At 41.0% G+C, this 16,123-nt stretch overlaps 1 long non-coding RNA gene across 1 annotated transcript; it reads left to right on the top strand.

Moving 5' to 3' along the window:
• Window positions 1–6,086: 6,086 nt before the first annotated feature.
• Window positions 6,087–11,995, top strand: LOC122911749. The gene is made up of 3 exons (XR_006385507.1): window positions 6,087–6,227; window positions 8,815–8,906; window positions 10,985–11,995. It is a non-coding gene; the product is annotated as an uncharacterized LOC122911749 (long non-coding RNA).
• The last annotated feature ends 4,128 nt before the right edge of the window (window positions 11,996–16,123 follow it).

Below are 16,123 nucleotides of genomic sequence, written 5' to 3'. Positions count from 1 at the left end.
TTGATTTTGGGGGACTATATCTACCTGTGGAGTAGGAAGCATCCATGGACATGGGCCTCTCTGGTTAGCTGGTAAACATTGATGGATATATCTTCCACATGTGAAAAGGGTGCCAGGTTCTGGAGTGCACCATGATGTGGTGGACATGTGCCCATCAAGTGAAGGGCAACTGTGGGTTTGGAGACATTGGGTGTCATCATTTTCCTTAACTGCAATGCAACCATGACAAGTTGGAGAGGTATTTCTCAGTCACTTGAATGTAGGAAAGTGTTGGTCATTCTTCTAGTGGAATCCCAGACACCTTGGCAGCTTTTGCTTTAAAACATCTTCTCCATCATTTTCTAGTTTCACAGAGTGTCCAGAGATTGCCCACTGGCAACTCTGACCTCTTGAATATCTTCCAGGCCATCACCATCAGTCCAGGTAGGCAAAGCTTTAAGGAAAGGTTCCACATTCCATTGGCTGCTCCAATAATCTCTGCTGAATTCTACCTCAGCTGGTCAATATCATAGTTCCTTTGTATGTATAGGACAATAAGATCAAGTACATCACAAACATTATTAAGCTTTGGATCCTGTTCTACTCTACCTTGTGAGGAACACATAGAGTTACTCTATGCAGCATTCAGATGGATCTCAACTGTTTTGTGCGTAGGACTCATTATGGTTTTCATTCTGCTCATGTACAAGCTGAGGGGCCAACACCTTCATAGGAAATATCACACCTAGATTCTCCCCTGAGATAACAGCTGTGACCCCAAACATTCTTATCCTGGGGAGCACCGTTGTAAATTTTTATATTCTCTCTGCCATCATTGTAATTTCTCTTTTTTATTAAACCACATGGAGGGAAATGAACAACTGGGTCTTAATCAATGCATGTTTCCAACCTGCCAGAACTTTACTCTGTTGAGTGATGACCACTGTGTATCCAGGTCCTTCTCTGTATCCTGGAGAAATCAAAAAACTTCTCATCTCATGAGCAAAATGTAGTCTCTTTTCCTCCATATAAGTCATTTACATATTCATGCCTCAAAGAGTGTCATATACAATGACAAGACAGTCACATTGTAGGTAAAATTGTGAATGGGATAATCTATCATAGTAAGAAATAATAAATTATAGCCATAGAATGAATCCTTTTATAATTATTATATAATTATCCATACAATTATGTTATATTGAGGGTCCCAGGAGATAAGGTCAGAGTCCAATCAATGATGAAGTAGTTTCTCTTGAAAGAATGCAGAGATACTCAAATGTCTTTGAATGTATAACTTTCAATATGAGATGTTATATTTGCCTACCATTTATCTGGGGGTTGGGTTATAAAGAAAAGCTCCACAGAGGTGGTTAACAAGTTTGATGGTCCTTCAAGAAGCTGGTGCACCTGATGGTCAGAGCAGAATGTCTACATGGCAACAAGCATAGGCATTAAAACCTGCCACATTAGGTTCTGCCTCAGTGCAGCCTGAGGAGCGGGGGGGGGGGGGTAGATTCTTTAACAGTGCAAAGTTAAGATCCACAACAATTCTAAAATCATGACCACAACTACAGCTACCTGTAACCCATGTTAACTGAAGTACAGGCTACTTACTGCAGAGAGCCCTGCTCAGACATGGGAAATATTACACCTGCATCAGAGGACACTGCTCCATCAGGACAGGTCTGTGCTCTACCTGATGGCCCAGACTCAGTCCAAGGTTTCTGCTCCCTGGATCCCTATGGGGGCAGTCTCACTGGGGACACACTCTTCAGGACCAGGGACTCTTGGGAGTACATAGGGATGGCCTCTATAGACTGGGGTTAGGTTGGCATCAAAATATGAATCTGCTTTCATCTCCAAGAAAGAGGAATGAATCATCCAGGGTCCTCTTCTCCCTCCATAGAGGGAATCTTCTTCATGGTACCCAGGTGGGAGTCCCTCTGGGTTCCTCACACTATGGTAAAGAACACTGAGCAAGTGTAGAGATGAAAACAAACTGTTTATTTCCATAGCATCCCATCATTAGAAAAACAGATAGTCATGACCCACATCATTCAGGAATTTTTAGGTTAGGATAATTGGGTACATTGTTGAATTCGGGATTGTGGAGTCAATGTGAGGAGGAAGAGTGGTCTACATGGAACTTTGTTTCAGTTGGGCCAGTTCCTTGTCTGTGTTGTTGTGCGTGTTCTGGTGTTACCCCTGATGGGTCATCCACGGACCGGAGAGTTTTTATTAGCAGTAACAGTAGCATTGATTTGACATTCTTCTTAAGAAAAGCTTTCTAATATAACTGTCCCAGAAAATTCTGTTCATGTTAAGTTGCTTTTTCTTTTCTAACATAGAAAGTAAAGAGACCAAATAGATTTAAATAATATGAATTCTGTGTGTTAATCTTCTTTGGATATGCTTAGGAATGACAGAGCTGGAAATATCCCTGAGGCAGGGAGATAAGGGCTTACAGCCCACTCCCTTCCTAGGTCAAACCAGATATACCCTCCTTCCCAGGACAGATTAGAGAACAGATTCTGAGCAGCTGTTCCTTTCATCTCTCCAGAGCTGGTGCTCACAATTCCCAAAACCGGGAATCAGAAAAATGGGAGCAAAGGACTATGTATCTTAGTGCCTTCATTTCTGTTTTTATCATTAAATCCCACGCTTCACAAGTCTTTCACTCAGAATCCTGTTTTCCGTTCCTGAAGATTGAGTAGTTACTCAAGTAACAAAATAGAAATGTATGTATACATTATGACATGGTTAAAATAACCTAGCTAATGAACATGTCCATCACCTCAAAGTGTAAGAAATTTTTCATTTTTGATGTTTTAATTTTTGTAAGAACATCTAAGATATACTCCCTTAGCAAATTTCACATATTAAAAGACACAGAATTGTCTGTAGTTACCATACTGTAGCTCAGATCCCAGAACTTACTCAACTGCATAAGTGAAATTTTGTACTATTTGACCAGCACCTCCCACTTCGCCATCAGCTACCTCTTGGCATCACATTTCTACTCTGCTTTTAGGAGTTCAGTTTCATTAGATTTTAGATATAATTGAGATAATGCAGTATTTGCCATTTTGTGTGGCTTATTCCACTTAGCGTAATATCCTCCATACTCACCCCCAGTGTCCAAATGGAAGGATGTCCTTCTTCTAAGCTGAGTTTTGTATAGATAGATACAGAGATCAATATTATATATTGTTTTTATATGTAGCTTGAATGTATATATTTGATATGTATATATGTCTACATTTTTATACATTTGATATGTATATTTGATATGTATTTTTTATATATCATAAATCATATATTTATATGATATTTATATTTGTATACATATACAGTTTTCTTTAGTCACTACTCCTAGAAACCAGGGAGACTACTCTTCCTATTTGTTAGAATAACTAAAATTGAGAAAAAAAATAGAAATTTGTAGCACCAGGGATGCCGAGGTGGCTCAGGTGGTTAAGTGTCTGCCTTCAGCTCAGGTTATGATCCCAAGCCCCACACTGGGTTCCCTGCTCAGCAGAGAGCCTGTTTCTCCTTTTGCCCACCATTCCCCCTGCTTGAGCTCTCTTTTTCTGACAAATGAGTAAAAATAAAATCTTTATATAAAAAAAGAAATTTACACTATTGTGGAGGAATTAAAATAATCATATATTGATGAAGAGAGTATAAATGGTACACGAAAACTCATTTATGTATAAAATATTTTCTTTCCTCTTAAAAACATGTGAATGCACAATGAAAACTCCCTGAATTTTTCTTTCTTTCTGTATTTTTACATTCATCCATATTTCACTCGTACAGAATACAAACATTTCTTGTAATCGACAGGAAAAAAGACAAGGCAGATAGGTGGGGGCCAGTATCTACATCTTCATGGTTATTACAAGACACCTAGTGCCCAGCTTGCAGGATTATATGGGGGTGAAATCGCATCATACATGGACAGTTGCCAACATGTCGCACCATAACCCTTGTGAACACAAAATCAGTGCTCAGTCAACATTGCAGTAATCAATGTGTACACATTGTTTTCCAAATAGAGACTTGCTCAGACATTAGTGCATTCATTTGTCTTCTTTCTGTAAACTTCAAAGTGCTGTGAAAGCACGTGGTCCTTCAGGGTGTTGATGGTGGTCTTTGCTGGGACCAACAGTAAACTCACAACAGTGAAAAGTAAATAGTAAATTCTTTCCTGGGAACTTACCAGGAAATGTTTGTGTTGACATAAGATGGTGTGTGTGGGGGGGCGCTCAGGTGTGCTGTCCTTGCATTCTCCAGTGTAGCCACTAAACGTGGTTCCCCAGGGGCAGCATCAGCACTAAGGAGGAACTTGTGAAAGATGCCAATTCTGGGATCCCATTCCAAACCTGCAGGATCACCATCTTTTTCTGTGGAACCTGGAACACCAGGTGATTTTTTTTTTTAAGATTTTGTTTATTTATTTGACAGATCACAAGTAGGCAGAGAGGCAGGCAGAGAGAGAGAGGAGGAAGCAGGCTCCCCGCTGAGCAGAGAGCCTGATGTGGGGCTCGATCTCAGGACCCTGAGATCATGACCTGAGCCGAAGGCAGAGGCTTTAACCCACTGAGCCACCCAGGTGCTCCCACCAGGTGATTTCTATGCCCATCGAAATGTGAAAGCTCATCACTGCTTATCAGCCTGGGTTTACGGTAAAGATCCCACAGTGCGTTTTAAGAACGGCCAACACCTGTGCGCTCTGCCAGAGTCTATGAGTCAAGGGAGAGCATCAGTGCCGCTTTAACTACATGCTCCAGGTGATTTTCAGGGAGACGAGGGGGAAGCACGAGGATTTGAAGGTATATCTGTGAGAGCTGTGCTGGCTTTCTGGTGAAGAGAAGGTAACAGTCTGTTCTCTCTGCAGTTGAAAGGGGCAGGTCAGGGCAGCCCAGGCTCCCCGTGCTGTGGCAGGATTTGTGGCTGCCTGTGGGAAGCGAGGACATCTGAAACTGGGAAGGAGAAACACACTTGTAAGTGTCCACTTAGCAGCTCCTTTTTTCTGAATCCTTCCTCTGACAAATGAGAGGTGGCCTTTTGTGCAGTTCGAGATCCTTCTGCCTCGGAGCTGATGATAGCGGGTGAAGAGACTGTGCCAAGAACTTAAAAGGCTTAAAGGTGAGATTTCTCTATATCATCTCACCCGAGAAAGAAACCTGCAACAGAAGGGAGAGGAAGAAATGGCTGCTTCTCAGGTAAATCTTGTTTTGACTTAGCTCAGGGCAGTGTTCTCATTTTTTACTGAAATGTCATGTATTTAGAATTTATACACATTTACTTCTCTAGCTCTGGTGGAACTGTCTGCCAAATGTATTTTCCACTACTGTTTATTGTTTTAATGATAGTCAAAGTCAGCCCTTTAGGATATTTCTCTCTTTCATCCCTGGGTTGTCTCCATTCTCTCCAACAAGGTTTTCTATGCAGTATGAATTCCTACTATGAACTCATGATCTGGAACCATTGAAAATATTCACTTTGTGACAAACTAATATGGGGATGAGTTAAAATCCAAGATTCTTACTGGAGGTGGCTCAGATTTCAGGACCCCAGTGAAAGAGGAGAATACATACCATTGAGGTCCTGCCTGGATGTGGCCTGACTCTATGGAACCTAGATGAACATAAACAAGCCCCATGGTTATTAGGCCCAGAACAAGCCAAAGTTCGGGGACAGCCTTGCTGTCTAACTTGCTTCAAAGAAAGACTTACTGGGGCACCTGGGTGGCTAAGTAGGTTAAGCTTCTGCCTTTGGCTCAGGTCATGATCCCAGGGTCCTGGGATCAAGCCCCACATTGGGCTCTCTGCTCAGCGGGTAGCCTGCTTCCCCTTCTCTCTCTCTGCCTGCCTCTCTGCCTACTTGTGATCTCTCTCTGTGTCAAATAAATAAACAAAATCTTAAAAAAAAAAAAAACACTTTGAAATACATTCAAGATTATAGGACACGAGAGCAATCTGTCTTAATTTCATAAAAATATTTTCACAATTGGAATTATGATAAATATATATATATGTAAACAGTATCACAGAAGTGGTAATTCTTTCTACATGCTTCATGCCATCGATACCAGTTTGTCTTGTTACATCTGATGTTAAAATTTGTTGATTTGATTCAGGGTTTCTCTGCTGGATGCCCCCAGACAATGAATGCTCTAACCTTTGTTTACTGGAGATCCTGGCCTTTGCAAATAAAAGTTCTAAATTAGTCATGGACCGGTAAGTTTCCATTTTATTCTGTACAATGTCACAAGTGTTCTCTCCTTTATTGCTTTTCTTTTTAATTTTCAGCAAAAGGAAATAAGTATAATTACTCTATGTTTACATGTTAAAAATCTGTAGTGTAACTTACCACAAATTAAAAATGATGTGATTTTTTTTTATTAACATGTAATGTATTATTTGCTTCAGGGGTACAGGTCTGTGAATCATCAGTCCTACACAATTCAGAGCACTCACCATAGCACATACCTCCCAATATCCACCACCCAGCCACCCTATTCCTCCGCCCTCCCTGGTCCTCAGCAACCCTTAGTTTGTTTCCTGAGACTGAGTCTCTAATGGTTTGTCTTCCTCCCTAGTCCCATCTTTCCCTCCCTACCCCTCACAACACCCCCCCCAATTCCTCATATCAGAGAGATCATATGATAATTGGCTTTCTCTGATTGACTTATTTCACTTAGCATATTGAAATATGCTAGGTCCATCCACAACACTGTAAATGGCAAGATTTCTGGTTTTTTAATGGCTACATAGTATTCCATTATACACCACCCCCCCACACACCCCCCACATCTTCTTTATCCATTCATATATCAATGGACAGCTCAGCTCCTTCCACAGTTTGGCTATTGTGGACATTGCTGCCATAAACATTTGGGTACATGTGCCCCTTTGGATCACTACATTTGATTCTTTAGGGTAAATACCTAGTAGTGCGATTGCTGGGTGAGCCATTGAGTGTCAAAGAGGAAAGAGAATCCAACCGAGGTTACATTCTGGAATCTGGTTGTAGGGTAGCTCTATTTCCAACTTTTTGAGGAACCTCTGTACTCTTTTCTAGAGTGGCAGCACTAGCTTGCATTCTCACCAACAGTGGAGGAGGGTTCCCCTTTCTCCACATCCTCACCAAATATCCACCTTATTTCAGACAAAATTACCTTTTTAGCCTTCAAAAAAATGTATTCCCATTCCTTTAATCTTTCTTACATATCTCCTACTTTTCTACATGCAGAGTATCTTCCCTTATTTCCATCGGTTTCAGTTATACTTAGCAACTTTTGCACTCCTAGAAACCTTAGTCTCCAGTGACAACTAAGTAGTAACCAACTGTCAACTGTCACACCAGAATTCTTTAGATAGCAAATCTGTGAATCGGTTAAGCATGAAGCATGTTTACCCACAGACTCAAATATCCTCCGGTTTTTCCAGTAAGTAAACAAAAGCACAAACCTATGTCCAGTCCTCAAGGCTTTAGCACTTTATCCTATTTGAAAAGACCAAGATGTCCAATGAATTCAATCCCACTTATCATTCAAGCAAAAGTTTGAAGTTTCAGGTTACCAAAAACTTTGCTGAAAGCTATCTTCACCATTTTGTATGAAAACTTTGAGACAAGACAAGATTAATCATTACATGTGTTTATTGCTAACAAACTGCAACAGAGAGAACATGGCTTATCTGACCTTCAGTAAACCTCCACAGAATAAAAGTTTCATGTTTACTGCTGATAACTTAGAAGACAGGTCTATCTTAATTAAACCAACAAACTTAGTTTAGTTTTAGGGTTTTTTTTTTTGTTGTTGTTGTTGTTGTTTTTTAAACTTAAGTACTGAACTGTGTTCCACCTGGGCCCATCCCATTTTCAATTTTTATCTGAGACCAGTGGGGAAATCTGGAGTGGGAGGTATTAAGTCCAGGGGTGCTCTTTTGGCTCCTTGACAAGGAGGGTAGGAGAAGCCAGTGGTGCAGAAGGCACTGAGGATGGTTATTCAGAAGTTCTTCAGGTCTCACCCCAGGTGGTACAGAAACAGGAAGAAGGGCAGGGGGAGACAGAAGAGGCAAAGTGCTGATGGAAGACAGAGAAAGGGTGCCTGGTACTAGAGGTCATCAAATCCAACCATGTTTTCGTACAAACCAGGGGGAATAGGCAGTCCGTGTCAGGCCAGAGAAGACCTCGAATTTCCCCCAAAACAAAGGGAGAGCCAAGCCAGCACTGTTTCCTTAGTGTTGAGTAGAACATCTGACTCTGCCTGACCAGGGAAGCTGAACAGTAAATGTAGGCAGTCTCAGAGGCTAGCTGATGGTACTGCCCACAACAGAGAATGTCCATTAGTCCTGACAAATCTCAATATTACCTCTGGCCCCACCTATACCACAGAGCTAGCAGCCTAGTTTTGGAAAACACATGGGGGACCACAGTGTCAATGGACATATATGTGGCAGTCTGTAATCTTAGAATATGAAATTACATCCAAGATGATTGTGGGGGACCTGGGCATCTCAGTGGTTAGTGTCTGCCTTTGGGTCAGGTCATGATCCTATGGTCCTGGGATCGAGCCCCACATTGAGCTCTCTGCTCAGTAGGGAGTCTGTTTCTCCTTCTCCCTTTGTCCCTACCCCCCCACTTTGCTGGTGCTTGCTCTAATAAATGAAACAAAATCTTAAAAAAAAAAAAAAAAAGACAAATGTTTTAAACAGAAATTGCCATGTCCCTGGGAGATCTCTAGAAGAAAGGACAGAATAGTTGGCTACCTTCAGATGATGGAGAATAAAACCTCTCAAACTTGCCTTCATTCCATTTCAGTAAAGAAAGAGGTACACATACATGAAAAATTCTGCAGAAGTCAGATGAAAAACTGGACCAGACAGATCATTCCACTAATCAAATGTACACAGGTATTTGTCTTCCAAGGTTCAATATTCACATTCAAATAGAGTGCTCAGCATGAAACATGACTTGTGGACTATCTTTTCCTGAAAAATAAAATCCAAAATATTCACTAGTATCTGGCACATTCCTCTACATAAAATGTACAATGTATGTCCCACAATTACTAATGCTTTATCTACTATAATGTATTTAATGTTCTTTAGATTCTATGTGTTAATACTAATACTATTGTCCTTTTTTTTTTTTTTTTAAAGATTTTATTTATTTATTTGACAGACAGAGATCACAAGCAGGCAGAGAGGCAGGCAGGCAGAGAGAGGAGGAAGCAGGCTCCCCGCTGAGCAGAGAGCCCGATGTGGGACTCGATCCCAGGACCCTGGGATCATGACCTGAGCTGAAGGCAGCGGCTTAACCCACTGAGCCACCCAGGCGCCCCAATACTATTGTCCTTTTATGGACAGAAAGGATTTAATGAGGGTTTAGTGAGCCTCTCGATATTGGTAGAGTCAGTGTTTAAATATGGATACTCTAAAAATCAACATGGGGAACCCAGGTCAAATGCCCTTCCAGAATGTGACCTCTGTTTGGATTCTCTTTCCTCTTTGACACTCAATGGCTCACCCAGAAGTCTTCACACAGAACTTCCATGAACTGAGACTTCAAACTGAAAATTCCACGCTACATGACACACATGTAGCCCGAGTGGCTTTCTGTCTGCCTACTGAGAACCAGAGACAGAAGTCAGGTGTCCGAGGTAAACATGCAGGAAATTCCCAGGAATGAGTTCACTTTCACACCTGGAGAAGCAAGACTATACACCTGTGTATCTGACAACATTTTGTGTAGCTACTACCTTGCCTGAAGAACAAAACTATAAATATATCCCCAGACATTAGTTCTCAGCATCTTCCCTAGACAGGCACTAGAGATTATGTAAGAAAGGCAAGTTGGGGGAGAAGGGCTGTACCCCAGGACTACTGACATGGGAATGTGGGTATAGGCAAAACAATCCAAGATTTACAGATCCTCCAGGTGATTCTGACTCAGGCTAAATTCAACAACCTCTGCAGGAACTAAGTCACAGGTCAATCCTGAGTTATCCACACAGAAGTCCCTCTTAGAAGCCCTCTATGCTTGTGGGCATTTTACCATTGTGACACACAAATACGACATTCACAACACACATTTTCTTTATTCATAAGTGCATCTGACTCTAACAAAGTCTGTCTTGGCTTCCTCCTCTTCCATCTCTCTCTCCTCTCTATGCTCCTTGAGCTTGCTGAGATCACCCCAAATACACTTTAGTTCACATTCCTGAATGAAAGCAATCCAAATTTATGTTAATTAGAACAGAGGTGCCTGGGTGGCTCTATTGGTTAAGCAGCCCCTCGGTTTCAGCTAAGGTCATCATCTCAGGGTTTTGGGGTCAAGCCCCAAAAAGGGCTCTCAGCTCAGCCAGTAGTATGCTTCAGGATTCTCTTTGTACCTACTCACTTGCTCTGCTCTAAAATAAATAAACCTTTGGGGTGCCTGGGTGGCTCAGTGGGTTAAAGCCTCTGCTCCCGACTCAGATCATGATCCCAGGGTGCTGGGATTGAGCCCCGCATCGCATCAGGCTCTCTGCTCAGTGGGGAGCCTTCTTCCCCCTTCCTCTCTCCGCCAGTCTTCTGCGTACTTGTATCTCCATCAAATAAAAATAAATAAATAAATAAATCTTTATAAAAAAAAAAAGTGGGGCTCCTGTGTGCTCTGTTGGTTCACCATCCAACTCTAAGTTTCAACTGAAGTCAGGATTCAAGGGTTGTGAATATAATCACAATGCCTGGGGGTGGACAATACCGGAGAGCAGAAATGGAAAAATCAGGATACCCAAGTGTATCTAACATATTTTATAAGACCTGAGTGTCTAACTACTCGCTGTATACATAACAGAAAACATAACATTATCTTTTCTATATGTACACATCAACCTTTTTATTATATAGCTGACCACAAAACAAAGGTACTAAAAAATGAATTATCTTCAATTGATGCAATGTTAAATATGACTGTAACATGCTAACCAAGTCTTCTTTTCTCCCAGGTCGGGAGGAGTAGAGGGACAGCACAGGCTGTGAAACAACCTACCGACAGCTAGCCCATAAACTGGGTAGGCTGTTTAAAGCAGAAATGTTCCCTATGGTGTCAGGTGACCTGCTTCTCAATCAATGCCTTACACATAGCTCAGAGCACAGGACTAGACTCATCATGGGGCTGAGTGGAAGTTCCTGCCAACCTCAGGTCAGCTTCCTTGGAAGGTCACCCATCTATACTCGAAGAGATCAGTGTTGGAGTTATATTCCTGGGATACCAATGCTCTGTGGAACTACAACACACACCGTGCTGGTTCTAACTAGTTGCACCCAGAAGCCTTTCTTCATCTTCCACATCTACTCAGTCATGTGATATCTTCAAACTATACACACAATACTTAAATCCTCCAATATCGCCCCCCCATCACTCTGTGAATGGGAGCCTGGAAAAGTAGAGTTATCTCTGTCATCCAACAGCAACTGGTCCTCAGGAGCACCAGGAAATTCTCAATCATGAGAAAGACACCTGACTTCCCAGAAAAACACCACAATTCCCAAGAACACATCTCTGTCATATGTGCTCATCATGAGTAGCTTCCTAATGCCATGCAGTGACCAAAGAAATTCCTCACATTTCAAGAGTTCTCCATATTTTATTTTCATAGGATTTAACTTCCTTCAAGCTGTGTCATCATGTTTTATCGCTCCTCCCAACTCTCAAAGTGCTAGTACCTAAATTAATCCTGTTCCCATTGATGGCATTTTCCTATGCTTCCAGTGAAGTGGTGACAACATTGTATTTAAATCTCAGTTATGACCTCAAATGATCCTGTTACCAACCTTTTACCATCGAAGTGGAAAATTCCAAGCTATTCCTAAGGACTGCAAGGGCCTGCAAGGTTTAGATGGGAGGGGGAGAGCAGTGATAGTGGGCTTTCCAGAACATAGGAATGAAGATCGGTTTTGATACCTCCATCATTGGAATGGAGATGAAGAGACAAAAGATGTGAGAGGATTCAGAAGGAAAACAAGTAAAATTTGGCCACCTGGGTGGTTCAGTAGGTTAAGCCTCTGCCTTTGACTCAGGTCATGATCTCAGGGTCCTGGGATTGAGCCCTGCATCGGGCTCTCTGCTCAGTGGGGAGCCTCTCTCTCTGTGCCTGCCTCTCTGCCTACTTGTGATCTCACTCTCTGTCAAATCAATAAATAAAATCTTAAAAAAAAAGGAAACAAGTAAAACTTATCTTTCTAGATTCAGAGTCAATAATGTAGCATTGGACAGGCCACTCTCCAATGAAGACTTCATGCCAGTGATTCAGCTTAGACATGTTTCATCTCTTACCTTGAGAGGCATCATCACTACTAATAGAGGACTGATTCTTTCCTGAGGTATAATACCTACTCAGCAACAGAATATACATTCTTCTTGAGTACACATGGAACATTCTCCAGAACAGTTCACATACTGGGTCAAAAATGGGTCTTGAATGGTACAGAAAAAATGGGATTATTCCCTGCATTATTCAGACTACATTGCTTTATTTTTAATTTTTTTTAGATTTTATTTATTTGACAGACAGAGATCACAAGTAGGCAGAGAGAGAGAGGGGGGAAAGCTTTAAAATTGAACTCAATGATGAGAAAATTTGTAAGGAAAACAAATAAATGGAGGTTAAAGAAAATCCTACTAAAAAATGAATGGGTTAACCAGGAAATTAAAGAAGAATTTTAAAAAATACATGGAAAAAAATAAAAATGAAAGCATGACTGTTTAGGACATGTGGGATGCACCAAGGGCAGCCCTAAGAGGGAAGTATAGAGCAATAGAGGCCTTTCTCAAGAAAAAGACAAATCTCAAATACGTAATCTAACCTTCCATTTAAAGGAACTGGAAAAACAACAACGACCAGCAAATAAAGCCTAAATCCAGCAGAAAAAGAAAAATAATAAAGATCTGAGCATAAATCAATGAAATGGAAATAAAAAAAACAAACCCACAGTAGAACAGATCAACAAATCTAAGAACTGTATCTTTGAAGGAATTATTGTCTGATAAACTTGATAACCCCCTAGGAGACTTATGAGAAAGAGCAGAGGACCCAAATAAAATCATGAATGAAAAATGAGAGATCATAACCTACACTGAAGAAATAGCAACAAATATAAAATAATATTGTGAGTAATATACCAACAAATTAAGAAATCTAGAAGAAAAATGGATATATTCCTCAAAAACTCTACCTACCAAAACTGAAGCAGGAAGAACTAGAAACCCGGATAGACCCATAACCAGCAAAGAAGTTGAAGCAGTAGTCAACAATCTCCCAACAGAAAAGAGTCCAGGGCTGGATGGCTTCACAGTGGAATTCTATCAAACAATTCAAGGAGAAGTAATACCCATTCTTCTGAAAATGTTTTAAAAAGTAAATGTGGAAGGAAAACATATGAACTCATTCTATGACATTACCCTGATTCCAAAACCAGAAAAAGACCCCACTGAAAAGGAGAATTACAAATCAATATCCCTGAGGAACATGGATGCAAAAACTCACACCAAGGGTGCCTGGGTGGCTCAGTGGGTTAAGCCTCTGCCTTTGACCCAGGTCATGATCTCAGGGTCCTGGGATTGAGCCCCACATCAGGCTCTCTGCTTGGCAGGGAGCCTGCTTCCTCCTCTCTCTCTCTGCCTGCCTCTCTTCATACTTGTGATCTCTGTCAAATAAATAAATAATCTTAAAAAAAAAAAACCAACTCCCATCAAGATACTAACAATACGATCCAAAAATACGTTAAAAGGATTATTCATGGTGCACCTGGGTGGCTCAGTGGGTTAAGAGTCTGACTTTGGCTCAGATAGTGATCTCAGGTTCCTGGGATTGAGCCCCATGTCAGGCTCTCTGCTTAGTGGGGAGCCTGCTTTCCCCCACCATCTGCCTGCCTCTCTGCCTACTTGTGATCTCTTCCTCTCTGTCAAATAAATAAAATCTTTTTTTTTTTTAAAGATTTTATTTATTTATTTGACAGAGAGAGATCACAGTAGGCAGAGAGGCAGGCAGAGAGAGGGGAAGGGAAGCAGGCCCCTGCCGAGCAGAGAGCCTAATGTGGGACTCGATCCCAGGACCCTGAGATCATGACCTGAGCCGAAGGCAGCGGCTTAACCCACTGAGCCACCCAGGCGCCCAAATAAATAAAATCTTAAAAAAAAAAAAAAAAAAAAAGAATTAGGACCAAGTAGGATTTATTCTGGGTTGTAAGGGTGGTTCAACATCCACAAATCAATCAATGTGATTCATCACATTAATAAAAGGACAAGAACCATATGATCCTCTCAACTGGTAAAGAAAAAGTATGTGACAAAAACAGCATCTTTTCTTGACAGAATGCTCCCTGCAGTGTAGGGATAAAAGGAACATATTTCGACATCATAAAGGACATATATGAAAAACACACAGCTAATATCATTCTCAATGTGGGAAAAATTGGGAGCCTTTCCCCTAGGGTCAGGAACATGGCAGGATGTCCACTCTCATCACTGATGTTCAGCATAGTCCTAGAAGTCCTAAACTCCGCAATCACACAATAAAAAATAAAACATATCCCAATCAGCAAAGAAGTAGTTAAACTCTCACTCTTCACAGACAACATGATATTCTATATAAAAACCCCAAAAGACTCCACTCATAACTTGCTAGAAGTGGGACACCTGGGTGGCTTAGTCATTAAACATCTGGCTTCGGCTCAGGTCATGATCCTGGCGTCCTGGGATAGAGCCCCACATCAGGCTCCCTGCTCAGCAGGAAGCCTGCTTCTCCCCTTTGCACTCCCCCACTTGTGTTCCCTGTCTTGCTGTGTCTCTCTGTCAAATAAATAAAATCTTTATTTAAAAAAAACGCTAGAAATGATATAGTATTCAGCAGAGTTGCTAGATAGAAGATCAATGCACATAAATCAGTTGCACTGCTATACACTAACAATAAGGCAAAAGAAAGAGAAATCAAGGAGTCCATCTCATTTATAATTGCACCGAAAACTGTAAGATACCTGGGAATAAACCTAAAAGAGGGAAAAATAAACCGAAAAGAGGGAAAAGATCTGTATTCTGAAAAACTAAAGAACACTTAGGAAAGAAATTGAGGACACACACACTAAAATATCTATGCTACCCAAAGCAGTCTGCACATTCAATGCAATCCCTATCAAAATATCATCAGCATTTCTCACCGAACTGGAATAAACAATCCTAATATTTCTATGGAACCAAAAAGGCCCCAAATATCCTAAGTAATAATGAAAAGGACATACAATTCTGGAAGCATCAAAATTCCTGACTTCAAATTGTATCACAAAGCTGTAACATCAAGACAGTATGGTACTGGCACAAAAACAGACACATAGATCGAACAGAATAGAGAGCCCAGAAATGGTCCCTGAACTCTATGGTCAATGTATCTTCAACAAATCAGTAAACAGTATCTAGTGGAAATCGGACAATCCCCTAAAAAAATGGTGTTGGGCAAGTTGTACAGCCACATCTAGAAGAATGAAACAGGGCCATTTTCTTACAGCATACAGAAAGATAAACTCAAAATGGATCAAAGATCTAAACATGAGACAAAAGTCCATCAAAATCCTAGAGGAGAACACAGACAGCAACCTCTGTGACCTTGGCCGCAACAACTTCTTGCTAGACATGTCTCCAAAAGCAAAGGAAACCAAAGCAAAAATGTTAGGATTTCAGCAAGATAAAAAACCTTTTGCACAGTAAAGGAAACAGTCAACAAAACCAAAAAACCAGATGTCAATCAACAGATAAATGGATAAAGATGTGATGTTTGGGGGCGCCTGGGTGGCTCAGTTGGTTAAGCAACCGCCTTCGGCTCAGGTCATGGTCCCGGAGTCCCGGGATCGAGTCCCGCATCAGGCTCCCAGCTCCATGGGGAGTCTGCTTCTCCCTCTGACCTTCCCGCCTCTCTTGCTCTCTCTCTCAAATAAATAAAAAAAAAAAATTAAAAAGAAAAAAAAGATGTGTTTGTGTGTACACACACACACATGTCTACATGTATACATATATGTATATATATACACATGTATGTATGTATATATTTGTATATGTGAATATTTAATGAACTATATTATATCATATATACATA

This window comes from Neovison vison, chromosome 7 (assembly GCF_020171115.1).
Source record: "Neovison vison isolate M4711 chromosome 7, ASM_NN_V1, whole genome shotgun sequence".
Taxonomy (NCBI): Eukaryota; Metazoa; Chordata; class Mammalia; order Carnivora; family Mustelidae; genus Neogale; species Neogale vison.
This window is presented reverse-complemented; position numbering and strand designations above follow the sequence as displayed.